Below are 16,992 nucleotides of genomic sequence, written 5' to 3'. Positions count from 1 at the left end.
CACAGTGTCCCCGTCATGTACATACATACATTCATTTTCATATTCTTTTTCATTAAAGGTTATCATAAGACATTGAATATAGTTCCCTGTGCTATACAGAAGAAATTTTTTTAATCTATGTGGGTTTTTTTTAGATTCCACATATGAGTGATATCATACAGCATTTTTCTTTCTCTTTCTGGCTTACTTCACTTAGAACGATCATCTCCAGGTCCATCCATGTTGCTGCAAATGGCATTATTTTATTCATTTTTATGGCAGAGTAGTATTCCACTGTATAAATATACCACAGCTTCTTTAGCCAGTCATCTGTTGATGGACATTCAGTTGTTTCCATGTCTTGACTATTTAAGCCCTTATTTAAAAAAAGTAACCAGGACCAGCCGAGCAGGGGAAGAGGGCCCTCTCCATGCCCACTGTGCACCCTGCCCAGCCCGCCTGCCCCGCTTCAGGGCTGCACCCAGCGTCCCTGCTCCTTTTGCCTGCAGGCTGTCCTCTGGTCTTCTCAGCAGACGGCTGCTTTCTGGAACGCGGGGGTTGATGCCACACCCAGAGCTCCAGCCGGAAGGCCACGGGCAGGGAAGGTAGACCTGCAGCCTGGTTGGCAGGGCTGGTGTGTAGACGGGCCCAAGGGCAGGTGACACATGACTCCCTTTATCTGCAGTGTGTCACACTAATCTTATCTGCACTGTAGGCCAATGACAAGTGTTACTGGAATAAATATTTGCTTCCAGGGTGGTTTTACGGCCTCCAGTCCCTCGCACGCATCTGCCTCCCCATTCATGCTGTGGAGTGCTGAAGACTCCATGTGCGTGGTCAGAGACCCCTGACTGGACTGGGCCTGGACGCTGACCGCCTGTGCCCTTCTCTGGTTGAGACCACAGACCCACGCACGCCTCGGTGCCGGAGGCTTTTTCACCGTCACTCACCCCCCCCCCCACCCCACCTCTGCTGCTCAGATGGGGACAGAGACCGTCGAGGTGTGGGACCTTCCCAAGGCTGACCTGGTGGCTGGTGCAGGAATAGGGATACGCCCACTGCCTTCACTAAGCTCCTCCCCCGTATGTTCTTACAGCCTGTTTCCCCCCTATATTGCAAACTCCTAAGAATTTGGTTTGCCCGGGAGTCCCCTGGGAGGCTTCTTAAAATGCAGATTCTTCTGTGGTTTCACGGGTCTGGTGTGATTTTACAAGAACCTCCCCGTTCGGGGGATCCTTGGATCCCACTTTGGGACATTCTCTCCTAGAAAGTAGGAGACCAACCACATTCATCTCTGCATCCCCCAAACTGCCCTGCTGCTTAGGAAGAAAAATAACAGAAGCCCAATCAGAAAGCCGGTCAGCGTGATCCCAGCAGCGGAGCTTAATCGGGGCCCTTTTCACGCAGATGATGGAAGTGCTGAGACCTGGAAGGGGGCTGGGGGTGGGTCACGCAGAGCCAGATGTGCTGGAAGCTGGTGGGCTGGGAGCGAGCTGGTCCTGTACCCTGGAGCGCAGCCTAGGAGGGCGGTCGTGCCCTGGAGATGGGTGTGTGCCGAGCGTGCGAGGCAGGTGGCTGGGGGTGTGGGGAGAGCGTGCAAGGCGTGGCAGAGGCAGGCGCGTGTGCACGCACTAGTGACTCTGGTTCTTCCTCCGGAGCAGATGCTCCCAGCCCTCTACCTCTCAACCTCCCACGGCTGTAAGGACAGTGGGACAGTGGGACTATGACTCCATTGCACAGACAGGGAGAGTGACTGAGGCCAGGGACGATGCGGTGGGCGGGAGCTGGACGTGCCTCCCAACGTGGAGCCACCCCTTGGCCCCCGCAGGGTCCCCGAGCGGGGCTCGTTTTCTCAGCGTGTGGTTAGCCTGGACGGCCATCTGGCCGTTAGTGGATGAGGGCCTGTGAATGTTCACAAGCCGGAGGAAAGCTGTATGGAGGGACTGCCCGCCGCTCTTCCAGGTTTGGGCAGTGGGAGAACCGCTACCTGCCGGGTACCCACCAGCACTGCACGGAGGGCAGGGAGGCCCGGTGCCAGGGTCGTTGGCCCCTTGCAGTGACCGTCGGCTTGGGCTCCCCCTGGCTCTGGGGAGCTGCTACCTGCCTCCCTGTGGGCCTTGGACCCCCATTTGGCCCTGGGCTGGACCTCTCCTCCAAGTGCAGAGGCCCTCTTCCTCTGTTTCCTCGGCTTCATCCACGGCGTCTGTGGCAAAAGGCCCTCATCTCTCTGGGGACTTGTTTCGAAGGTGCCTGGTGCCTACAGGATGGCCCATCCAGCAACTCTGACTGGCCTGAAGAAAGTCTTGTTCCTTGGAGAGATGCTTTAATCGGAGAGCAGAGTTCCTGCCACTTTAAGGCTTGGTCGTGCAATGAGCAAATTTCCGGACGAGCACACACAGAACCATGGCCGATGAAGACTTCTTACCCATTTCCTTTACCTCCTCCCATGCTTGCTGGCGCCAGCTGGTGGGACTCAGGGACTGTCAACAGCCACAGCCCCGGCGCTGTGCCAAGCCAATGCACGTGCCCCCTGCAGGCACGTGCGGGACACCCGCTCCGGGAACTGTCAGGCCGAGGGTATCGCAACTTCACCTCAAGAAAGTCGTTTCATGGGTCCATTGTGTACACGAAACTCAGAATGTCAGTGAGACCAGCCTCTGGGCCATGGAATGTGCTGGAACTCCATCCTGAAGACGTTGGGACCTCTGGATGGGGAGCCCCAGGGAGGGGGCAGTGGACACGGCTTCTGCACCCTCCCCTGCACATTCCAATGCTGGCGTCCTAACCCCCCATACCTGTGAATTGACCTTACATGGAAATAGGGTCTGTGCAGATGTGCTCACGTGAGGGTGAGGACTTGTGAGGAGAGGAGAGATGCAGAGAGGGCCGTGTGACATCGGAGGCAGAGCCTGGGGAGGGAAGCCATGGGTGGATGGTACCCCGGGAGCTGGAAGAAGCAGGAAGCTGTATCCAGGATCTCAGGGGCACCTGGCCCTGCCCGCACCTCCACCTGGGACCTTCAGCTCCAGAACTGCAGGAGACCCCGTCTCTGCTGCTCAGGCCCCGTCTGTGGGCCTTGCTGTCCTCGGCGCCCACAGGGACGTGGCTCCGAGGGGCTGGGAGCAGCCCGGTGGCCGTGGACGCATGGAGGTTTTACAAAGGGATTTGGACATTTCTAGGTGGTCAAGCGTGTTCCAGGAAGAAGAGGAAGAGAGAGAGGAGGGCAGGCAGGCAGTTGTCCTGAGGGCTGATGGCACGCAAGGGCCTCCCGTGCACCACTCAAGCCATCACCTGGCCCGGCTGGAGGCCTTCACACATCTGCCTGGCTCTTCACATGCCAGGCCTCCTCTGGGCATCGCAGTGACTCCGTACAGATGCAGGTGTTGGGTAGGGCCCCGGCCTTGGGGACGAGAGGTGAGGGGATGGCTGAGCCTGCAGACCTGAGGACCCGTCTCCAGGCTCGATTCTCTCTCCTTTCAGCGAGGATGGTCTCTGAGAGAAGAGAGTGAGTGTGGTCGGTATGGCCCGTGTAGTCACAGCCACACAGTGCTGCGGCCCACGTCAGGGCAGCAGAGCGCACAGAGCACGGCATGACGCGCACAGTGCGGTGGGGGAGTATGGTCCCCGCCGTCGAAGGCAGGTAGCCATTGTGTTCAAGTCAAAACCCTGAGTTCCCAAGGTGGCCGGCTTATCTTCCGATACAGCTGACGATCTACACTCATCTGCCTCCAAAAAGGAGGCCCATGGGCCCTTCTTCAGATGCAAACCGCCTTTCCGGGGGAGCCAAGCAGCTAGTAAGCACTCAGTCACGCCCCTGGTGGCGTGTAAACGCTGGTATCGCAGCTGGAGTAATTGGACTGAACCCTGAGAGCAGCAAACAACCCCCTTGCTCTCGGGGGTGCGGAGCCGCCGGGGACCTCAGCCCATGCCTCACATCGCGATGGCGACATTGAGCCTGGGGCGGGCTGGGTGGGCTGGGGTGAGGTGCAGGGCCACCGCCAGCGGGCGAGGGGCTTGGGCCCCAGCTCGGCACGGCAGCCTCCGTGTCTCGCACCCAGAGCTGGCCTCCACCCCTGCTGGCCTCAGGAGAGTCCCACGGATGAACAAGGCCGTGCCCACGTTAGGACGCACTGGCAGTCACTTGCAGGGACCCGACGGCGCGAGGTCCACGCGGTCTCATCCCCCTCAGGAGAGCCTCTTAGGGTGGGGGGCGGCGCTCCGCGAGGAGGCGGGGACAGACGCCTGGGGAGCTGGGCGCCCGGCGGAGACAGGAGCCTGCTTGGCCAGAGGGGATGCTGCTGCAGTGAGGGTGGGAGGAGGACTAGGGAGAGCCTCGCATCTGGAGCCCTGGGCCGAGGAAGGAGCAGGTGCCTCCCGCACAGCTTTCCAGGAGGCAGAGCCCGAGTAGGGTCGGGGGGTGAGGAGGGGACCGGATAGCGAGGACACAAACATCGGCCCGGCTGGGCTCTCAATTCCAGAGGACAGCCCAGCCCCGGCAGGGGGACAGGCTGGTTCCTTCCTGCCCTGGCTCCGCAGGGCGGTCCAGGGCCGTGGCCTGCCTGGTGGGCCCTGTCTTTCTGGGGAGAGCAGCTCCGGCTCAGCCCCGGAGTTGTATTTTCATGCTCACAGCGATTGAAAGCGGTTTAGGAAAACACTCCTGCGAGTTCACAGCGCTGCTCTTTGTTAACTCATCCGCGGGGAACCGCCAGTGCCCGCCGTATGTGGCCGTGGGCGCGGGAGCACGTCCTGCGAGGCGGGTCCAAGCAGCAGCTGGGATCCTCGCGTCAGGCCCGGGATCCCTGCTTATGTGGGCTGATTTCTCAAGCTCGCCCTCCCCCGCGGGAAGCATCGTACACAATCCCCCCCCCCAACAGCTGAGCGGCCCCTCTAGGCGGGGCTGCTCCCCTCTCTCCACTTCCACGGGCACTGGGGTTTTTCCCTTGCTACCTCCATCAGGAGTGGTTCTCAGGAAAAGATGAGTATCAGTCCTTTACAAGCTAGTGTGAATGAGCTCCTGCGAACATTCCCCTGATTCATTCAGTAAATATTAACTGAGGGCTGCCTGGCTCTGGGTGCTGGCCAATGAACGTCTCGCCCCTGACCTGTGAGCTGACAGCGGGGGCCAGAAGGAGAAGCAGGAACCGCAGCTGAGGTGGTAAGTGTGGTGGTGTTCCCACCTGGTTTTAGGAGCGGGGATGCTACTGAACGCGGCTGAGGGGTGGTTAGAAGTGTTTTCTGGAGGAGGCGATGGCCAGGCTGCTTCTCGAGGACAGGTGGGCGAAGAGAGAGCAGGTGTGGTGTGCCCTGGCAGCAGGGCTGACACAGCAGGCCCCACCCAAGATTACTGGCAGGGAGCGCTCTGGGAGTCTGGGGTTGCTGGGAGCGGGGGCACGCAGGCGGGAGCCTGACCGCTGCTTACCTGGCGGCTTGGCAGCTGGGCGTTCTGGAGGTTCTGGCAGGAAATCCACACAGTCCTCTCAGCTTTTTGTGGGTTGAACCAAAAGTCAACGGTTTGGGACTAACACACATGTCAGTTTTGTCTGGGCCAGCCCAGCAGAAAAGGGTGGCTTACTGAGGGGGGACCCCTGCAGGGGGCGAATTAGAGAGGACACCTCGTGTGCAGTGGGAGCCTGGGGGTCGGGGCAGGAAGAGTCAGGAAACGCTGGGGGGTGAAATTGGCAGATTGGGATGGATTGGATGCAGGAGACGTCGGAGAAAGAGCGTCCAGCTGGACCACAGGGCAGATGGTGATGTGTCCAGCCAGGGTAAGGGACCGGGGCGGGTGTGAGGGTGGGGGCTTGGGAGGCTGTGCCGAGTTCACTGTTGGATGAATTTAGGGACAGTTAGGCAGCCTGGCAAAATGTTAAGACGGGTCTATCGGAGGAAAGCTACAACGGCGGGTTTTAAAAGTGGAGATAATGATTTGGGGATGGAGGGCCCCGTCAGTCACTAGTCCCTCTCAAGCCACAGTTTAGGGGTGGCCTCTGTGTGGACGGCCGTGGTCCTGCTTTGCACTTTCAGACAGCTGTGCATCCTGCCAGCACAGAGCTCAGAGGGACCAAAGAGGGCTCGCTGGTTCTCAGACAGCCATCGGGCAGAACTGGCTGATGGCCGGGACTTCTCGGGAGACCAGTGCTCCGAGAAGTTAGGAGGCCTGCTCAGGGTGGCACAGCTCGGAAGAGGAGGAGCCAGGGGTCCTGGAGGCACCGGCAGCCTCTCTGGGGCCACCCAGGGCCTTCCACTGGGGCCCCCATAGGCTCCCACCCTGGGCTGTGTCTTTTTCCAGGGTTTCTTCTGTCTTTCTGGGGTCCCAACCCAGCTGCATGTAACACCCTCAGCTTTCCGCTGTCCCACCACCTAAGTCAAGGTCTCCTGACTCCACCTCGTCCACACTCAATCGCCCACCCAATCCCCACATCCTCTTCCTACATTAATGATAATCGTCATAACCGAGGTGCTGACAAGGCAGCAGCCATGTGCCCGCCGGGCTCGCCCCTAAGTGGCTGACACACATTAGCTCTTCAGTCCTCAGGCACACTTACGCGGTGGGTGGGTCCTGTTCTTAACGCCCAATTTACAGATGAGATGACTGAGGCTCAGCTGGAAGTGGCTGAGTCAGGATTGGACCCAAGGGAGGAAGCACCCTACCCTTTCTGGGAAACACATGCAGTTGGGGCGGGACCCTCTGGCAGCACCGCCCCATGTTGTATGACCAGCAGGAGTGACCGGGGCCGGGAGGGGCAGAAGGCCAGCCAGAGGAGGCTGGTGAGGAGACAGCTGAGGGCAGCAAGGGGCTGTGGGCACCTCATCACACCCCACCCTGTGGGCACCCACCTCCTGGGATGCTCAGCCACAGCCTGCCCTGTCCTGGGGTTGGCCCTGTGCAGGCTGGCTCTGGGATGGGAAGGGCCAGGCCGGGGGAAAGGAGGCAGTGGGCACCGGCAGGTGCAGGATGGAGGCCAGGAGGAAAGCTCTGTCTGCCCCAGGACTGGCTCCAGAGCCGAGGAGCCTCTCACTGACTGAGCAAAGTTGAGTTCCTGCCCTGGTTCATGCCTGGACATCCCACTGGTGGATGAAGGTTTCCCAGACCTCAGAGGCCACAGGAGCCTGTGTCAGGCTGTCACACAGCGAAGCCACAGAGAGGGGGACCCGCAGAGCCCGAGGCAGGAGATGGGCAGGCAGCTCTCTCCGCACACAGTGTGCACACACTCACACAGGTGCACACTCACACAGGTGTGCACACACTCACACAGGTGCACACCAGTTCTCTCCTCCCCACAGGACCCTCCAGAGGCTCCCATCTCACTTAGTGGTGAAGCCAAAGTCCCCACAGTGACCTTCAGGCCCTGCAAAGCCGACCCCACCCTTCTGTTCACACCTCCTGCTCCATCCTTTCCCCCATCCAGCCCTGCTGTCTTCCTCAGTATCTTGGCCATACCTGGCCTGTACTGGCCCCAGGGCCTTTGCACCTGCTGTTTCTTCCACCCGGACTACAAGCCTTGTGCTCTGTCTGGCTTGCTCCCTGACCTAGTGTCCTTCCTTGGGCATCTGCACAGGCCTTCTTCTGAGAGGCCACCCCTGCACCGGCCCCTCCCGTCTCCTCCACATTCTCAGCACCTCCCACACACCACATCCCTCTTCACCCGCGTTCATCTTCCATCTCTCACTAGCAAAGACACTCCACACTGGCAAGGCTTCTTATCTGTTTCAGTCACTGTTGTTTCCTGGTACCCAGAGCAATGCTCTGTAGACAAATACTTACTGAATAATGAATTAATTTCTCTCCAGACATCTCAGAGAGAGACTGGGTGTGGGGGAGAATGAGCAACTCGGTAAACTGAGTTGGGGAGAGTAGTTTCAGTCTGGACCCGAGTATTTGAAGGCAGAGCAGGCTGTGGCCCAACGGGCCCATGGGACACAGGGCGGGGGCAGAAAGGGCAGGTCACCAGGGATCAGGCCTTGCCAGGAAAGGCACCCGCAGCCAAGGCAGGGCAACTGGCAGCCTGGACTCCTGCATTATCCTGGCATTTGTTGTCCTGGCACCTGGACTGACCCAGGGGTCCCACTCCCCGAGGTGAGGGCTGGACCTCCTGCTGACCAGGCCCTTGGGCCTGACTCCCCCTCAGGCTCTGTGTTCCCAGAAGCCTGAGCCACAGTGGACATTGTGTTTGCATCTCACACTCCTGGCCGTGGTTCCAGGACAGACAGAAGTAAACCCTGCTATCTACGGTCAAATGACCTTGGACAAGGAGGTGAGACCACTCCGTAAGGAAAGGACAGTCTCTTCAGCAAAGGATGCTGGGAAAACTGGATGTCCACGTGCAAAAGAATGAAATTTGGACCCTTGTCTTACACCACACACAAAAATTAACACAGATTAAAGACTTAACCTAGAACTGTAGATTTTCTAGAACACAACATAGGGGAAAAGTTCACGACGTTGGCTGTGACAACGATCTCTTGGAAATGACACCAACAGCATAAGCAACAAAACCAGGAGTGAACCAGCGGCCGCACAGCAAAGCCAGGCTCCGCGCAGCAGGGGCGCGGCCTGCGGGTGAGAGGCAATCTTGGCGAGCCAAGTATCTGGTAAGGAGCCACTATTCCAGCACATACAAGGAACTCCCACATTTCAGCGACGTGCCCCAAGTGCCCTGGTTAGGAAGGAGGGGCCCCGCCTGTGTGCTGAGGGGGGCTCGGGGGCTCAGGGTGGGAGGTCAGTGATGAGGGCCAGGCAGGAACTCCCAGTGTGCTTTTGTCACTGTTCTCTGATGCCCGGGAAAGGTGGCTCTTAGGGTCTCGGTGGTGGTGGAGGAGTGGGAGGGGCGCTGCCGGCTTGCGAGGGAAGAGCTGACCCGAGCCCGTCCCGCGTGTGACGCCCAGGGCGGCCTCCCCTGGCCTGACGCGGGCTTTCCCCGGAAGCGCCTCCCCAGCCGGCGGCCTGGCATCAGCCCGGGCCCCGCGGGACGGCGACCCGGGTGTTCACGCGGCACGGCTGCCTGCGGCGCGCCACCTGGCAGCGGGCAGCTTTGTGCGGGCCGGCCGCACGCTTGCCTCTTTCCCCGGTGACCCCGAGCGGGCCCTGGGAGCTGCACGGCCGGGAAGCTCAGGCTGGCCCTAGGGTTTGCCAGCAACGCGGGTCCCTGCGTCCTGGGCCCACGAGGCCTCGGTGGGGTCTGCTCAGCTCTGCTGGGGATGTGGCCCGCACAGCTCCGAGAGGGGCTGGGACGTGTGCTGGACGCCCCTGCCCCCGAGTCTGCACGGGCCTCTAGACCCCATCCTCCCATTCGTGCCTCCTGCTTGCGCCTGCAAGGGTTCCGAGCCACAACAGGGGCTGAGGGGGCACGGCCTCCTGGAAGGCCACAGACGTGGCCGGGGAGGTCGTCACAACACACAGCCACAGGCCCTCAGTGCGGACAGCACTCGGCACTGGTTTCTCAGCCGTCTGCAGCGTCCAGAGGGTCCGGGCCGGGCCGGGCCGGGCCGTCCGGCTGGCCTCAGCCGGGGCTCCGCGCTGGGCTGTCCGGGCCAGGGCAGCCCTGCTGCCCGCGTCTCCCGTTCCCCGAGGACCAGCGGTGCATCCTCCTCCTGAAGGTGGCAGGTGGGCGGGCGGGGACCCGTGTGCCTCTGAGCACGGCCTGGACGGGCACCTGGCACTCCTGCCTCTTTCGGTTGGCCCCGAGGTCCATGATGTTTTGGTCTCTGCCCCGTCATACTCTCCTGAAAGACTGAGGACCCCAAAGAGAGTTTATGCAATTTGTGTCCGTCTGTGTTCACTGTAGTAGGAATTAAAACTAAGAAACGGTAAAAACATTAATTAAATAATTAATTTCAGAACAACAGCAGACCCGGTACATGTCAACAGGGCTAACAGCTTTCCATGAAAAATACCTGTATCTTCCTAAACACCAACAGAAGGCGGCGGGGAGAGCAGCGCTGTTACATCTTTGAAGACCTCCTTACCCTCGGCTCGGGGCGCTCGGCCTCTGGACACTCCCAGTGCTGGGTCCGCTCAGGGGACACCTGGACAAACGTCTTTGGATCGCCTCCCTGCGGCTGGGTCTTGGGCTGCGCTCACCCTGCTCCCAGATCGGGTCCTTCCCTCCACCCCTGTCAACCGTGTGCTGTCGCCATCCCCTAACATAAATCAGACCCGGTATTTAACCTGTCCTGCCGCCCTGACCACGGATGGGGCCGGTTACGTCCAGGGCTGTGCAGGATGCTGGCCAATGGCACGAACCAGGAGCTGCGGCTTCCGCACCCGGCCCTTCTGCGGGGATGTGCTGGCCTCAGACATTCTGGATGTGGGACAGAACTGGCCCCTTGAGGCTGTCCGGGCGGGCAGAACAGTAGATCTGTCTGAGGTCTACCTGTAACTCACAGTCCTCCTCTCCACAAGTGATTGCTGGGAAGAGCTCAGCTCTGAGCTGAGATCTCACCTCTTTCTCTGCTTTCCTCAGCCTGACATGGGGACCCTCTCCTGTCTCCTCAGCCACCTAGGCTGTGCCCTCCAGGGCAGAGGTCAAATGCACAGTTCCCTCCAGGGTGTTCTGAGTGGAATGTCTCTCTCAGAGGAGAAAGCCCACAACTAGGAGTGAAATTCTGCAAAGCAGAATGAGGAAGAGGCTTGTCCCAGCCCCCAGGGCTTCCAAGTCCCGCAGTCCCGCAGCAGCCCCGAGGATGGGCCCTCAGTCAGTGGCAGTGAGACTGAGTGCTGGTGATGCGGGTAGGCAGGGAAGCCACAGCCCAAGTATCTCCCGAGCCCCAAAGTCCCCGTTTGTGCTTCTCAGACCTGGAAAGCTCTGGTTCCTTCCTTGCTTCCTTCCTTCTTATTCTATGTAAAAAGCATTCTTTCCTTTTACTGAAGTCAGTCAGTCACAATGTGTCAGTTTCTGGTTTGCAGCACAGTGTCCCCTTCACGCATATATATACACATGTATTTGCTTCCATATTCTTTTTCATTAAAGGTTATTACAAGATACTGCATATACCTCCCTGTGCTCTACAGAAGACAATTTTTTAAATCTGTTTTACATTTACTGGTTATCATTTGCAAATCTCAAAATCCCAAATTTATCCCTTCCTACCCCCTTTCCTCCAATAACCATAAGATTGTTATTATGTCTGCAAAGAAGCACTCTTTATTTCTCTCAATTTTTTCCCATTAATGATGTCAATCATATTTCGTACCTGAGTTCAGAAGCACAGGCTCAAAGCAACTTGTCTGATGTGATTTGCAGGAATGTATTTTGTCATAGAAGCTGGGGCCATTTGTACCTGGCCAGGGTAGAGCTGCCATAACCACTGCACCTGTATTTAGTAGAAAATTAAGCTAGTTTTTCTGGACACTTAATTGTTTTCCATTTTACGTTGTATATACACGTTAAACTTGGCGTTAGTTATGCCAGGTTTCAATCATGATGAGTATAAAAGCAATTGTCTGATTAACTATGCAGTCTACTTTATGATTTTTTTTTAAAAAAGGATGATTTGACCAGAGGAAGGCTGTGGACATAGTGTATCTAGATTTTCTTACATTCTTTTGAAAAAACAAATGTGAACAAATAGATACATTTATGGAGAAGACAGATGAAAGCGGTTTGTAGAGCCGCCCAGGTGAGTGCCCGTGGACAGGGCGGGCAGGCTCAGGGAGGACCGGTGTGTCTTTTTTCGTTGCAGTGCAGTCAGGTTACAGTGTTGCATCAGCGTCTGGTGCCCAGCACCACGTCTCAGTCATACACGTTCACAGATACTCCATTTCAGATTCCTTTTCATTATAGGTTACTGCAAGGCATCGAATACAGTTCCCTGTGCTGCACAGCAGAAAGTTGTTTATCTGCTTTATCCATGGTAGTTAGTACCTGCCAATCCTGAACTCTGTGCATCTTTGTCAGTTGTTACCTGCCGAGACCGTGTCCCCCTAAAATTTAATCACTGAAGTCCTAATACCCAAGACCTCATAATGGACTATATTTTGGAGACAGGGTCTTAGAAGAGGTAATGAAGGTAAAATGAGGTCATACGGCAGGGCCCTGATCAGTGTGACTGGTGTCCTTATAAGAAGAGGCGATCAGGACACAGACAGAGATGCAGGGCAGCTGGGTGCTTCCTGGTCAGTGGGCTGACTGTGGCCAGGCACCCAGGGACCTGGGGACCGAGACGGGAGCCTGGGCTGGACGTGAGGGGACGGACGGGAGACTTTGGAGCTTCCTACATGGGGTGTGGACGGGTGCGGGCAGCACCCTAGGAAGTGGGGCTGGGGAGGGGACTGGTCAGACGCTCAGAAAACCGTGACCACACACGAGAATTCAAGCTTGGCGAGAACGCGTGCAGAGAAGACTTCCTGGGGGATGACGGCCCAGCTTAGGGAGCATCGCAGTAGCATCAGAGGTGGCTCAGTGCTTCTCCTGGCTAATGTTAGTCCTCAGGCTTCCGGAAAAGCACCACCTAATTTTTAAAAATTTTCCGTTTCCACGTTATGCTTGAAGATTGCTCAAAAGTAATCGTAAAGTGACAAATATGAATAAACTGCTAAACTGAACAGAATGAAATTCACAGAGGGCCCTGGTTCTGACACCACACAGACAGTAAATGACTAAAAATTCTAAATGAGCACAGAAAACGTCTGTGGTGTTAAGTATGTTAATTCCAACAGTCTAATATATATACTTAATTAGAATGGTGAAGCCATCTGTCCAAAGGCTTCTCGCTGAAGCTGGGTTTGGTCGTCTCAGCCATATCAGGGAGCAGAGCGAAGGGTCTTTGAGGTGATTTCTTTTTAGCAGATTTGGAAACTGGGAAAGTGAGACAAAAACATTTCTGTTGGGGACATTTGAGAAGAGAAGGGAATATTACTGTGTTTTCTCCTGATCTGTGGTCAGACACGTTGCCCACTGCGTCCCAGCCTCCGACACTCTGTTACTGGGTTTTCCACCAGGTGCCTCTGCAGGGGCCGCCACTGAGAAACGGAGCTGTAGACTTGGTAGCACCCGCCTGAGCCTGTGGGCCTGGGGCCTGCTTCAGAGGGCGTGTCCTACTGAACTCGGATTATATTTGGTGGTAACATTTAAGGAACATTCTTTGAAATTTTTTTAAAATTGTGGTAAAGACGCAATATAAAATTTACCGCCTTAGCCATTTTTAAGTGTGCAGTCCAGTCCTTGCAAACATCAGACAACCAACCCCATCAAATAACACCCTCCCCCCGCCCAGCAACAGTGATTCCACTTTCTTCTATTTAACTGAAGCACAGTTGGTTTGCAATGTTGCGTTAGTTTCTGGCGTACAGCACGGTGATTCAGTTATGCACACACATATATTCTTTTTCATATCACTAGCCCACTGTCTATGCACTTGACCACTCCAACTACTTCATAGAAATAGAATCAGACAGTATTCGTCCTTTTGTGTCTGGCTTATTGCACTGAGCAAAATGTCCTCAAGGTTCATCCATGTTGCAGCAGGTGTCAGAATTTCTTTCCTTTTTAAGGCTGAATAATATTCCACTGCATGGATGTGTTACATTTTATTTACCCATTTATCCATCTATAGACACTTGGGTTGTTTCTACCTCTTGGCTATTGTGAATAATGCTGCTACCAAAAGTGGAATTTCTGGACACATGGTAATTCTGTGTTTAATTTTTTTGAGGAACAGAACATTATCTCTTTAATAGGAGATTTAAAATCAGAGCCCCACTGAGCTCAACCTTTCACTCAGAAGCTTCTCTAAAGCCATGAAACAAGTGAACCCAGCCGTGCACACCCTTTGCTTTCTAAAGTATAATGAGAGAAAGTGCTGAACTGGAAAAAACACTACCATGCACTTGGGGGATGTGGATCTAGTCTTGACTTGCATCCCCTCTGGTTGTGTAAATAAATTAACTCACCTTTCTGAGTCTCAGTGTTCTCACATTAAAAAGGCAAAGGATGAAATAAGTGACATTTAATGCCCTACTCAGCTCTAAACATATTATGAGGATAACATCCAACTGAAATGAGTGAATAAACAATATTGAACTTACATGTTGCAAGATATTCAGAACCATTAAAAAAACACACAAAACTGAAACCAGGCTCCTAGGGTGAGAAACAGGCAGAAGCAGAGTAGCAAGCACACGCGATGCTGATGCCTGGGCTGCTGTCGCTGGCCCTACAGCCGCTGACGGCTTCAGGACGAGTCCTGACACCACGTGGGTAGTGGCAGAAGAAAGCCCCAACATGATCTGGGGCTGGAAACTTGAGTTCCATGATACTGGTCACTGCAAAAGGCTGGGGACAATTACCGAAGCTACTTTCATGGCATTCTGTGGGACTGCATTGTTCTAAGCCAGACTGGTACTCAAGGGTTGTTTTCCTCCGGAGCGTGATGTTGGAAAATTCCACCAGCCATCTCAGTCTTCCATTTGTGTAAATCACCCACTTGGCTTTTGTCAGAGGCAGTGATGCTCTTTTTTTTTTTTTTTTGGCATTTGTTGGAATGCTCATCATCCTTTTGGTTTTGGAACAGTAGCAATAGCTCATAATGATTCTCCAGTCTAGGAAGATGATGTGGTTTTCCAGCATCACATGCCCAGGACGGCCCGGGAAGGGTGACTGGCATTGTACTGGTCAAAGTTGGATAACGACACCATCACGCCATACCTACGTCATATCTTGTTTCCCAAACACTCTGAACAACAAATCTGTGATAGATTAGCTATTTTGAACAGTCTTTTTTATTGTTAATGGATCTAAAATAATCTGTGTTTTCCCATTTTTCTAGCGATGGATTTGCCTTTGACATGAATGCCTAATAACTGTAGAATTAAGCTCCGAGGACATTCTGTGGAATTGGGTTGAAAAGATCTGCTTCCTGCATAATATCTGTGTCTGTATTATTCCTTATTAGAAATTAATTACAGTAACTTTCTGTTTTTTGGATGCTGGAGGCAGTAACTGAATATAAATAAGGAAAACAAAAAAGAAATAAAGCAAAAACAAAGAGATAAATAGCAGATGATCATTTAATATGCAGACTGAATTTAAGCAAATTACTGTCTAGTCACAGATTTTATGTATGGATAAATTTATGGGGAATATAATTAACTGACTGAACAGACACATAGCATCTTCATTTATTTCACAAATCCCAGACTGAATGTGAATCGACAATGTACTAACTTACTCTTAACATCCAAACAATTTGGAAGTAATTGACTCTTCGGATAATAAGGTCCTTTGGGGTTTTTCTGTTTCCCCGAAGATGTCTTAATAAACATCAATTAGCGATGCATAGGTCTACAGCTGTAGATGCAAATAATCTTTACTGGTTCTTCTGTTTGTTGGAATTTTGGAAAAACTGAGTCGACTGCACCCATGGAGTCAGCGAACACAGGTGTGCCCTCTCTCAGTGGGACTTGCTGTATCTTAATTACATTGGCCTTTTATGTTACAATGTCTCATCTCAAATTTTCCTTCTCCACGGAGGCTTTCTAGATGATCCCGGCCCATGCCACCGGCTTTCCTTCTGGATTTCTCACAAGATTTTGTCTCCACGCTTTTGGGACACTTGGGTTGTTTTCACGTGGGTGTCTTGTAAAGACTGCATGTGCGTCGATCTCATCAGCAAGGGATAAGCCCCTTCTCAGAAGTCATTCCGCTTTGGTCACGTGGTAAGTGCTAGGCAGAGTGCTCACTGAGCTGTATTAAAACCCTGGGATAAGTTATCCTCATATGCGGCAGTGTGTTCTACCAGGACTGAAACCATGCCCTTTCGGTATCAGTCAGGAATTGTGCCTGGGGGTCTGCAACACAGACCCCACAGCAGTGGCTCAACTGACCAGGGTGTCTGCAGGTGGGACAGCAGTTCTGTGGTGGCAACACATTTGGAGTCTCTCGTTTCTACCACTCTCTTCCTCAGGGATGCCTCATGGCCACAAAATGGATGCTCCACCTCCTGCCTTCACATCTACTTTCTCCAGAAGAAGAAGGAGGAGGAGGAGACGGAGGAGTAGAGAAGGGGGAGGAGGCGGGGGAGGGGAAAGCCATGAGGAAGAAAGGGGCCCACCTGAACTGGGAAAGTCAAAGCTTTCCAGAACTCCCCGTTACTCTTGCTCTTACCTTGTTGGCTGTGTTGATGTCACAGTGACAATGCCAGCCTCAAGGGAACTAGGATGCAGATTTTTAGGAAAATTCTGTGTACCATGCTGCCCTGAAAAGAACTAGGATTCTTTTGGCAAGAAAATGGGGGAGAATCTATCCAACCACCCATCCATCTATCTATCCACCCATCCATTCACCTATCTATCCATCCATCCACCCACCCACCCACCTATCTATCCACCCATCCATCCATCCATCCATCCACCCATCCCCCCACCCATCATCCACACCATCTATTCTAGATCTCTAGATCTGTCTCCTCTGGTCTTCAGGCCTCACACCTCTCCTCTGTCCTCTACATGAGAAATATTTATATTTACTTTGAAGGAACCTAGTTCTGCAGTCCCTGTTTCAGAAAATGGGTATTTCATGTTTACTGAAAGCTTCTTAGAGAGGTTTGCTTGTTTATAGTGGTTCTGAGCTGTGTTTAACGCATTAAGGCACGAGGGTGCCGCCTTCCTCTCCAGGCTGAGTGTTGAAGCAAATGGTGCATCTGAGGGAGGCTGAGAAGGGGGCAGTGTCTTCTGAGTGCTCACGCCTACTGACCCGGGGGTGTCCGTCTTGCAGGGCCTTAGCTGAGAGCAGCCTGTTCACTGTCACTGTTTCATGGGCAAGGCCAGCAGGACCCTCTCGGGGCTCTGGAATTGCTCTGCGATCTGTCTCTCTTCCTGCCCCGTCCCAGCACCTTTCCACAATCTCTTTGCCTCCTGAATTTCCATACCCTGCGGCCCACTTACAACGATCTCCTTGGAGGAGGAAAGAGACCAGGAAAGGAGCTCGGTGTCTGAGGGGCTGCGGAGGAAGAGGGCTCCTTGGGCCCAGGCAGCACCGGGGCATCCACCCTGCCTGTGTGTAGAGGTCACCTGCCAAG

General features: G+C 54.4%; 1 long non-coding RNA gene across 1 annotated transcript; it reads left to right on the top strand.

Moving 5' to 3' along the window:
- The first annotated feature begins 5,069 nt into the window (after positions 1–5,069).
- Positions 5,070–11,315, top strand: LOC141578241 (uncharacterized). The gene is made up of 3 exons (XR_012508381.1): positions 5,070–5,134; positions 8,106–8,568; positions 9,815–11,315. It is a non-coding gene; the product is annotated as an uncharacterized LOC141578241 (long non-coding RNA).
- Positions 11,316–16,992: the final 5,677 nt, after the last annotated feature.

Source organism: Camelus bactrianus, chromosome 7, assembly GCF_048773025.1.
Source record: "Camelus bactrianus isolate YW-2024 breed Bactrian camel chromosome 7, ASM4877302v1, whole genome shotgun sequence".
NCBI lineage: Eukaryota > Metazoa > Chordata > Mammalia > Artiodactyla > Camelidae > Camelus > Camelus bactrianus.
Note: the sequence above shows the minus strand (reverse complement) of the source record. Positions and strands in the feature narration are given on the sequence as shown.